Raw genomic sequence first — 8,993 nt, forward strand, 5'->3', positions numbered from 1 at the left:
TTTAATCAGACTTTTTCTTGATGGATCTCTTTGGTTCATCTTGTTCAGGACTTTCTGTGTTTCCTGGATTTTGATGTATGTTTTCTTTCAGAGGTCAGGGAAAGATTTTCTAATTTTCTATTATTTCTTCAAATATCCTTTCTGCCCCCTTCTCATTCTCTTCTCCTTCTGGTACCCCTATAATGTGAATGTTAGAATGCTTGATGCTGTCTCAGAGGTCCCTTAAAAAAGTCCCTTAAAAGTTCTTTTAAAAAAAAAACTATTTTAATTTTTTTTAATTCTTTTCTTCTTCTGTTCAGTTTTAGTGATTTCCACTACTCACTCTTCTAGTTCGCAGATCTGTTCTTCTGCATTATCTAATTTTTTCTATATATGCATATCCTTTAATAACAAAGTTACTTTAGCTGTAAACAAAGAAAGGAAGACAAGAGGAATTTAACACATGATACTTCCACAACTTCGGGTCAAATCAGGCATATGTGAAGCTTTAAAACATATATTGTTTGTATAGAGGCTATAACTACCCACTTTGACTATGTACATCTTCTAAAATATTATTATCAAAGAGTGCATGCAAAGTTAGAGAAAACAATAATATCAGAAACATTTTGTCTTAAAATTTTGATAAACTCTTTTAAGAAAGTCTCACATTGACTCTCAAACCATTGATTTTTATATCAGAATATCAGTTTGCCACTTTAACTTTTACCATACATAAAAAATTATCAAAAATTTATTGATGGGCCTATACTAATATGACTGTTTATATTTACATCAAGCAGACTCTTTTACCAAATTCTTTATATGCAAATTACCATTTGTCTAATGTCAAATTCATTAAAAAGTTAGAAACAACAGAAATGTTATTAAAAATAATGCATTTGAGTATGTAACTTCTTTCTATCAACAAAGAACATTTTAAAATAAATTAACTGAAAAATTATTATCTAATTTACTGTTTTCCCTCCTAGTATATTTTTATTTCAGTTATTGTATTCTTCAGCTCTGTTTGGCTCTTCTTTATATTTTCTGTTAAAATTCTCAGTTTGGTCTTTATTCTCCTGAGTAGTTCATTGAGCATATTCATGGCAATCACCTTGAACTCTTTCAGGTAGATGGCTTATCTCCATTTCATTTAGTTTAGTTTTGTTTTTTTCTGGGGTCTCATGTTATTCCTTTGTCCAAATCTATATGTTTATTATGTATTAGGTATGTCAGTTACATTTCCTGATCTCAGAGAAGTGGTCTTATGTAAGAAACACTCTATAAGACCCAGAAGCACACTCCTCTCTATTCCTCAGAGCTATAATCTATAGAGGTGTCACCTGTGTGGGCCCTTCTGTTGTGGTGAGGCCATACTTACTATGAGTGCATTGGTAGGCAGGGCTGTCCTGACTGGTTGGCTACCAGGCCCTGTCTCATGTAGTGGCTGCTGGGTTAGTGGTGAGTGGGGCCAGGTTATGGTGCTGCTGACTACATGACCTGGTGTGTCCTGGGATGTGTACCAGTACACTGATGGTCAAGACTGACTCCTGTTGTCTCCTATGCAAATTGTGGGTTCCCTGGACTGGTGCCAGTTACCTGCTGGTAAGGGTTGGGTCCCAGGGTATCTGACTTGGGGCCTAGGGGAGCTAAAGCTGGTTCCAGTCCACTGATGGGAGGGACTGGGTCCCAGCTTGGCAGGCAATGGGACCAAAGGGAGTTTGGGTCTGGTGCTGGCCTGACAGTGGACAGGTAAGTCCTTGGCCCTTATAGGCTTACCAGTACCAATGTCCCTGTGGTATAAGAAGCTCCCACAAATGGAGCATCTATGTCCTCAAGGGGAGTCCCGGTTGGCAGCTTTCTCTTCAGGAGGCTCTCTAAGATCAGCAAGTGGATTTGATTCAGGCTTCTTTCAAATTACTGCCTTTGTGCTGGTTCTCAGAGTTTGTGAGATATTCTGTGAACTTTTAAAAAGCTCAGTCTCTGTTTCCTATAGCCCTCCAACTCTCCCATACTCAAGCTCTGGTTGCCTTCAAAGCTAGACATTCTGGCGGCCTCTCTTCCTGGTATAGGACCCCTGGGCTGGAATGACCAATGTGGGACTCAGATCCTTCACTCCTTAGGAAAAACCTCCACAATTGTGATTATTCTCCCATTTATGAGTCACCTACCCAACTACGTGGGTTTTGATTATACCATATCTCTGCCTCTCCTACCTATCCCGTTGATATGGAAAATCTTTTCTGCTAGTCTTCAGATTGTTCCCATTGATGGCTGCTCTGTAAACAGCTATAATTGTGATATGTCCGTGGGAGAAGCTAAGCTCAGGGTTTCCTTACTCTGCTATCTTGGCCACACCTCCAGAAACAGTATTTTGTTTAACAATGCTCCAGATGTGTCTTGTCTTACATTTGGTAGTCTTCCAGGGTGGGTTTCAGGGTGGCCAGGAAGTGCAAGCAGAGCAGGCAGGAGAGTGGCCAGGAGGCTGTTGTGAATGTCCAGGACCTGCGGGAATAGCACAGCCATATTCCAAAAGATCAGTGTTTAATTTTTAAGTTATACTACACTTCTTTCAGAATAATTTTATCTAGCAATCTTGGGAAATGCTAGATATGAGGGCATAAAAAATGAAGTCGCTGCCTGCCCTGGAGGAAATAGATATATAGGGCAATATTGGCCTTGTTTGGGGATCAAATTTATCACAGGCAGCATCACTACAGAATGTTCAGTGCATGCATGCTCTATTGCTCAGTGGTGTCTGACACTTTGTGACCCCATCAGGCTCCACTGTCCATTATATATTCCAGCCAAGAATACTGGAGTGGGTTGCCCTTCCCTTCTCCATGAGATCTTTCTGATCCAGGGATTGAACCCATATCTCCTGTGTCTCTGCACTGGCAGTCAGATTTTTTACCACTGACACACTTGGGAAGCCTGGAGAATGTTCAGAATTGGCTAATCCCCAATTCTGGAGATGCTTCTAAAGACCAGAATCTGGGCATAGATGGGTTCCCCAAAATGATTATCCCGGGATCCTTTCAAGCACTAGGTTGGCAAGAAGGGTGGGTTAAGGCAGGTGTTTTAACTGAGAGATGATAAATGTCATTGAGGGAAAACATGTGAGCTGCACAGGCCCCTGAATGCACCAATTATCTGCTGAAGGCTGCTGCTGTGCTGACACTTGGAATCTCACACACCTGACAGACCGTCTCTACTGTAAGACACACCCACTGAGACGTGAGCTCAGCAGGCACTCAATGGCCATCGTAAACTTTTTAAGAAATCTTTCAAAAAAATCTCTCTAGTTAAATAATCTTTACCCTTATATGAAAGTAAAAAAAGAAATGGAGTGTGTACACACATGTATGTGTGTTTGTGTATTTGCATGCAGATCTATCATTGATATTTATGCTGCAACACATAATGCAGAGTACAAACCACTATATGATCATGGTAATGCTGCTACTGAGAGAAGCAAACTTCACTTCATCACAGAAGACAGTTTAGAGGCGCTTGCCTTACCAATCCCCACTCTGACATCGACTCTTCAGTTTTATCGGCTCCACAAAACTGACTTATGAAATGTTGTCGTACTTTGTATATTCCTATTATTAATATCCTACATGCTCAGATTATATATATATAAACGTGTAGGGATAGAAGCACTTCATTTGTTGTTGTTCAGTCGCTCAGTTGTATCCAACTCTTTGTGACCCCATGTACTGTGGCACACCAGTGTTCCCTGTCCTTTGCTCTCTCCCGGAGTTTGCTAAAACTCATGGCCATTGAGTCAATGATGCCTTCCAACCATCTCATCCTCTGTCACCCTCTTCTCCTCTTGCCCTCAATCTTTCCCAGCATCAGGGTCTTTTCCAATGAGTTGGCTCTTTGCATCAGGTAGCCAAAGTATTGGAGCTTTAGCATCAGTTCTTTCATTGAATATTCATGATTGATTTCCTTTAGGATTAACTGATCTGAACTTCCTGCAGTACAAGGGAATTTCAAGAGTCTTCTCAAGTACCACAGTTTGAAAGCATCAATTTTTGGTACTCACCCTTTCTACAGTCCAACTCTCACCTCTGTACATAACTACTGGAAAAACTATAGTTTTTAAGATATGGACTTTGTTGGCAAAGTGATGACTCTACTTTTAAATACACTGTCTAGGTTTGTCATAGCTTTCCTTCCAAGGAGCAAATGTCTTTTTATCTTGTGGTGGTCACCTTCCACAGTGCTTTTGGAGCCCAAGAGAATAAAATATATCACTGTTTCCACTTTCCCCCTTCTATTTGCCATGAAGTGATGGGACCAGATGCCATGATCTTAGTTTTTTAAATGTTGAGTTTTAAGCCAGCTTTTTCAATCTCCTCTTTCACCTTCACCAACAGGCTCTTTGCTTTCGACCATTAGAGTGGCATCCTCTGCATACATCTGAGTTTGTTGATATTTCTGCCAGCAATCTTGATTCTAACTTGTGAGTCATCCAGCCCAACATTTCACGTGATATACTCTGCATATTAGTTACATAAGCAGGGTGACAAATATACAGCCTTGATGTACTCCTTTCCCATTTTTGAACCATCCATTGTTCCATGTCCAGTTCTGTTACTTCTTGACCTGCATACAAGTTTCTCAGGAGGCAGGCTCCTTTGTTTAGTTCCCACAATGTGGGAGACCCAGGTTCCATCCCTGGGTCAGGAAGATCCCCTGAAGAAGGGCATGGCAACCCACTCCAGTATTCTTTCCTGGAGAATCCCATTGACAGAGGAGCCTGGTGGGTTACAGTAGTCTATGGGGGCCCAAAGTGCTGGACACAACTGAGTGACTATCACACAAGGGATATTAGCAATTTGATCTCTGGTTTCTCTGCCTTGTATAAATACAGCTTGTACATCTGGAAGCTCTTGGCTTATGTACTGTTGAAGCATAGCTTGAAGGATTTTAAGCATTACCTTGCTAGCATGAGAAATGAGGGTGATTGTACAGTAGTTTGAGCATTCTTTGGCACTGCCTTTCTTTGGGATTGGAATGAAAACTGACCTTTTCCAGTCCTATGGCCACTGCTGAGTTTTCCAAATTTGCTGGCATATTGAGTGCAGCACTTTAACAGCATTATCTTTTCAGATCTGTAATAGCTCAGCTGAAATTCCATCACCTCTACTAGCTTTGTTCATAGTGAGGCTTCCTAAGGCCCACTTGGCTTCATGCTCCAGGATGTCCTTCTCTACATGAGTGATCACACCATCATGATTATCGGAGTCATTAATACCTTCTTTGTATAGTTCTTTTGGGTATTTTTGCAACCTCTTCTTAATCTCTTCTGTTTCAGTTAGACCCTTACTGTTTCTGACATTTATTGTGCTCATCTTTGCATTAAATATTCCCTTGGTACCTCCAGTTTTCTTGAAGAGATCTCTAGTCTTTTCCATTTTATTGTTTTCCTCTATTTCTTTGCATTGTTCACTTAAGAAGGCTTTCTTATCTCTCCTTGCTATTCTCTAGAACTCTGCACTCAGTTGGGTATATTTCCCTTTCTCCTTTGCCTTTCATTTCTCTTCTCTTCTCAGTTATTTGTAAGGCCTCTTCAGACAACCACTTTACCTCCTTGAGTTGTTTTTTTTTTTTCTTGGGTATATTTTAGGTCACCACCTCCTATATAATGTTATGAACCTCCATCCATAGTTCTTCAGGTGCTTTGTCGACTAGATCTAATCCCTTGAATCAATTCATCACTGCTTCTGTATAATCATAAGGGATTTAATTTAGGTCATACCTGAGAGATCTAGTGGTTTTCCCTACTTTCTTCAATTTAAGCATGAATTTTGCAATAAGGAGCTGATGATTGGAGCCACAGTCTGCTCCTGGTCTTGTTTTTGCTGACTGTATAGAGGGGAGCATACTCAGTTTTCATTTGCTTATATCAGCCATCACTGGGGGAAAAAGAAACTAGAGAGAGAATTTGTGAATGATTAGGAAATAGTTACTTTGTTCTCTCTTTAGCTGAGAAATGTGTTACACTCCTTTCCCACCTTTCATTGATATGGAGTGCAGAGATGCTCACAGGGAGGAGGGCACGTGGCCCCACACCCAGCCTGACTTCTTTCTGCATTTCAATGTCCTCTCTTCTGCCATCTCCTGAAACCAAGACAGGGAAAGAGGAGAAAATAAAGAAAGGTTGAAGTTTCACTGTTCTCATTCATAAAGGCCACAATTAAAGTCCATGGGTCACTGTCTCAGAAGCAGGAGGCCTGGAACCAGCCCACAGGCTCCGTGCTCTCTTTGATCAGCTCTCACATCCCTCCAAATTGAAGAGGAAAAATGGAAACAGTGACTATATTTTCTTGGACTCCACTGCAGATGGTGACTGCAGCCATGAAATAAAAGACACTTGCTGTTTAGATGGAAAAATATGACAAACCTAGACAGTGTATTTTTTATTTAATTTTTTTATTTTTTTTTTAATTTTAAAATCTTTAATAGACAGTGTATTTAAAAGCAGAGGCATCACTTTACCAACAAGGGTCCAAATAGTCAAAGCTATGGTTTTTCTAGGAGTCATGTACAGATGTGAGATTTGGACCATAAGGAAGGCTGAGAACCAAAGAACTGATGCTTCCAAACTGTAGTGCTAGAGAAGACTCTTGATAGTCTCTTGGACAGCAAGAAGCTCAAACCAGTCAATCCTAAAGGAAATCAACCCTGAATATTCACTGGAAGGATTAATGCTAAAGTTGATGCTCCAATAGTTTGGCCACCTGATGTGAAGACCTGACTTATTGAAAAGACTCTGATGCTAGGAAAGATTGAGGGTAGGAGGAGAAGTGAGCGACAGAGGCTGAGATGGTTAGATGGCATCACTGACTCAATGACCATGAGTTTTAGCAAACTATAGGAAACAGTGAAGGACAGGGAACACTGGCGTGCTGCAGTCCATAGGATGCAAAACTTTGGACACAACTGAGCAACTGAACAACAACAACATATCCCTCCACATGTGCTTCTGGCTCTGTTCAGACCTATTCTCAATCATCTCACCCCTGGAACTGAACCTCGTCTGCTTGGTGTGGAACAAATGCTCCAACACCAGCAAAATCCTTTGTGTACTCTGATATCTTTGCACATCAATGATGATTTCTTGCATCTCTGATGTCAGTTCCACCATTATTCTTATATGTGTTCAAACGACTCCAACCAAATAGCAAACTTTCTGTGATAATGCTTTACACCTTAAGGCAGGTGGGATTTCTATGAAGAGACAGAAAGAAACAACCAGAGCCAAGAGCCTCACAGAGTCACCCCTTACACATAGAAAACTCAGGCGAAAGGAAGGATTGGGAGCCCCCATTGGGCCCAGGCTTCTCCAGGGGGAGGATGAAGCACCTGCTTAGCAGCCTGAGGCATGCATGAGTAGACCGTGCCCCTGGATGCTGGCAACAGATGAGGAACACGTGAGCAGTGACTCCAGTCAATTCTGTACCTTAGAATCAGTCATCATCCTCAGAGAGCAAAGAATTTCTGGATCTCATTGGCAAACAGATCAAGAGCTCCTGTCTTGTAGAGGTGACAGAAGGGGTAGGTAGCGCCCAGCTGCCTGGTGCTTCAGTGCAGGCAAAGTGGCGCTGAAGTTTTGATGCCCTGACTAGGCAGAGCATGCAGCGCTTGCTTCTTTGAAAGGACCTGAGGATCACATTGCTCCTGTGTTACTTATAATAGGCCAGAGCTCAGATTCCAAGAAGTCCCTCAGGGCTGTGTTCACCCAGTTCCCCATGAGCAGGCAACAAAAGTTGCAGGAAGCAGGTCTACCATCTGTTTACAAAATTGTCTGACTGAAGACCTGCTTCTATTTCCATATTAAGAAAGTTACCTGCTTACATTCAAGAGGAGAGTCAGCTTACACAGCTATAATCTTTATCCACAGAAATAAACAAAACCAACAGTGCCCAGTTTACCATCAGTTAAGAGTAGCACCAACATTGCAACTCAGGGCTGATTGACTTACAAAGTATGTCCCAGTTTCCCTCTAGAAAAGCAGGAAGAATAATATCTGTTTTCTCCTGGATACAACAACATGAGATGTGATCAGAAGTGTTTGTAGCTCTTCAGAAGAAAAATTATACAGTGCTACACCTGTCCTCAACCTGGTACTTAGAGACTAACTTATCTGCATCTGAAAGCTCCACACAATTTAGGAGGCCAAATCACCAGTCTTACTTAAGCACTTTAGATAAACCTCTATTTAAGAGTTTAAAAATAAGGGAAAAAGTCTTTTTATTGGTTCTAAGATGTGAATAACTTAATTGGGTATGTACCTGTATCTGTGTCATGTGTGACTCTGTGTGTGCATACATGCATACTTGTGTGTGCAGACATATGTATATTTGTACATATACGTATGTGTTCCTGTGTGGGAATTTGTGCGTCTTTGTGCATGAGTATATGTGTGTGTGAATATGTGTCTGAGTGTATGAATATGTGTCTGAGTGCCTGTGTATTTTGTCCAATAGTAGTCAGTTATGGTCCAGTTTCCCTACCTGTTCAAACCAAGCACTACCTTCTAAGTCATCCTCTGAGACCTGATAATCTATTAACCCCAATAGATATCTCTCTCTGTATTTTCTTTTGTTTTGAGGAGATATCTTCAGTTTTCTTCCTATTCCTTTTTTTTTTAATTGAAGTATAAGTAATACAGTGTTGTATTAGTTTTAGGTATACAGCATGGTAATTCAGTTTTATAAATACACACACAGATGTATATATATATTTTTTTTTTCAGATTCTTTTCCATTATTAGTTATTACAAGATATTAAATGTAGTTCCCTGTGCTATAGAGCAGGTCTTTGTTGTTTATATATTTTATGTATAGCAGCGTGCATATGTTAATTCCAAACATATATGGAATTAATATGCTAGTTTATCCCTCCCCCAATCCCTTTCCCCTTTGGTTAACCATAAACTTGTTTTCTATGTCTGTGAGTCTATTTCTGTTTTGTGAGTTCATTTTTACCATATT

The 8,993-nt window shown here is 40.6% G+C and overlaps 1 long non-coding RNA gene across 1 annotated transcript; it reads right to left on the bottom strand.

Annotated features, from left to right (window-relative positions):
* On the bottom strand, positions 300 to 7,590 carry LOC106502454. The gene is made up of 3 exons (XR_001296043.2): positions 7,460 to 7,590; positions 2,392 to 2,487; positions 300 to 404 (listed from the first exon to the last, which is right to left on the bottom strand). It is a non-coding gene; the product is annotated as an uncharacterized LOC106502454 (long non-coding RNA).

This window comes from Capra hircus, chromosome 8 (assembly GCF_001704415.2).
Source record: "Capra hircus breed San Clemente chromosome 8, ASM170441v1, whole genome shotgun sequence".
In the NCBI taxonomy this organism is placed as follows: domain Eukaryota; kingdom Metazoa; phylum Chordata; class Mammalia; order Artiodactyla; family Bovidae; genus Capra; species Capra hircus.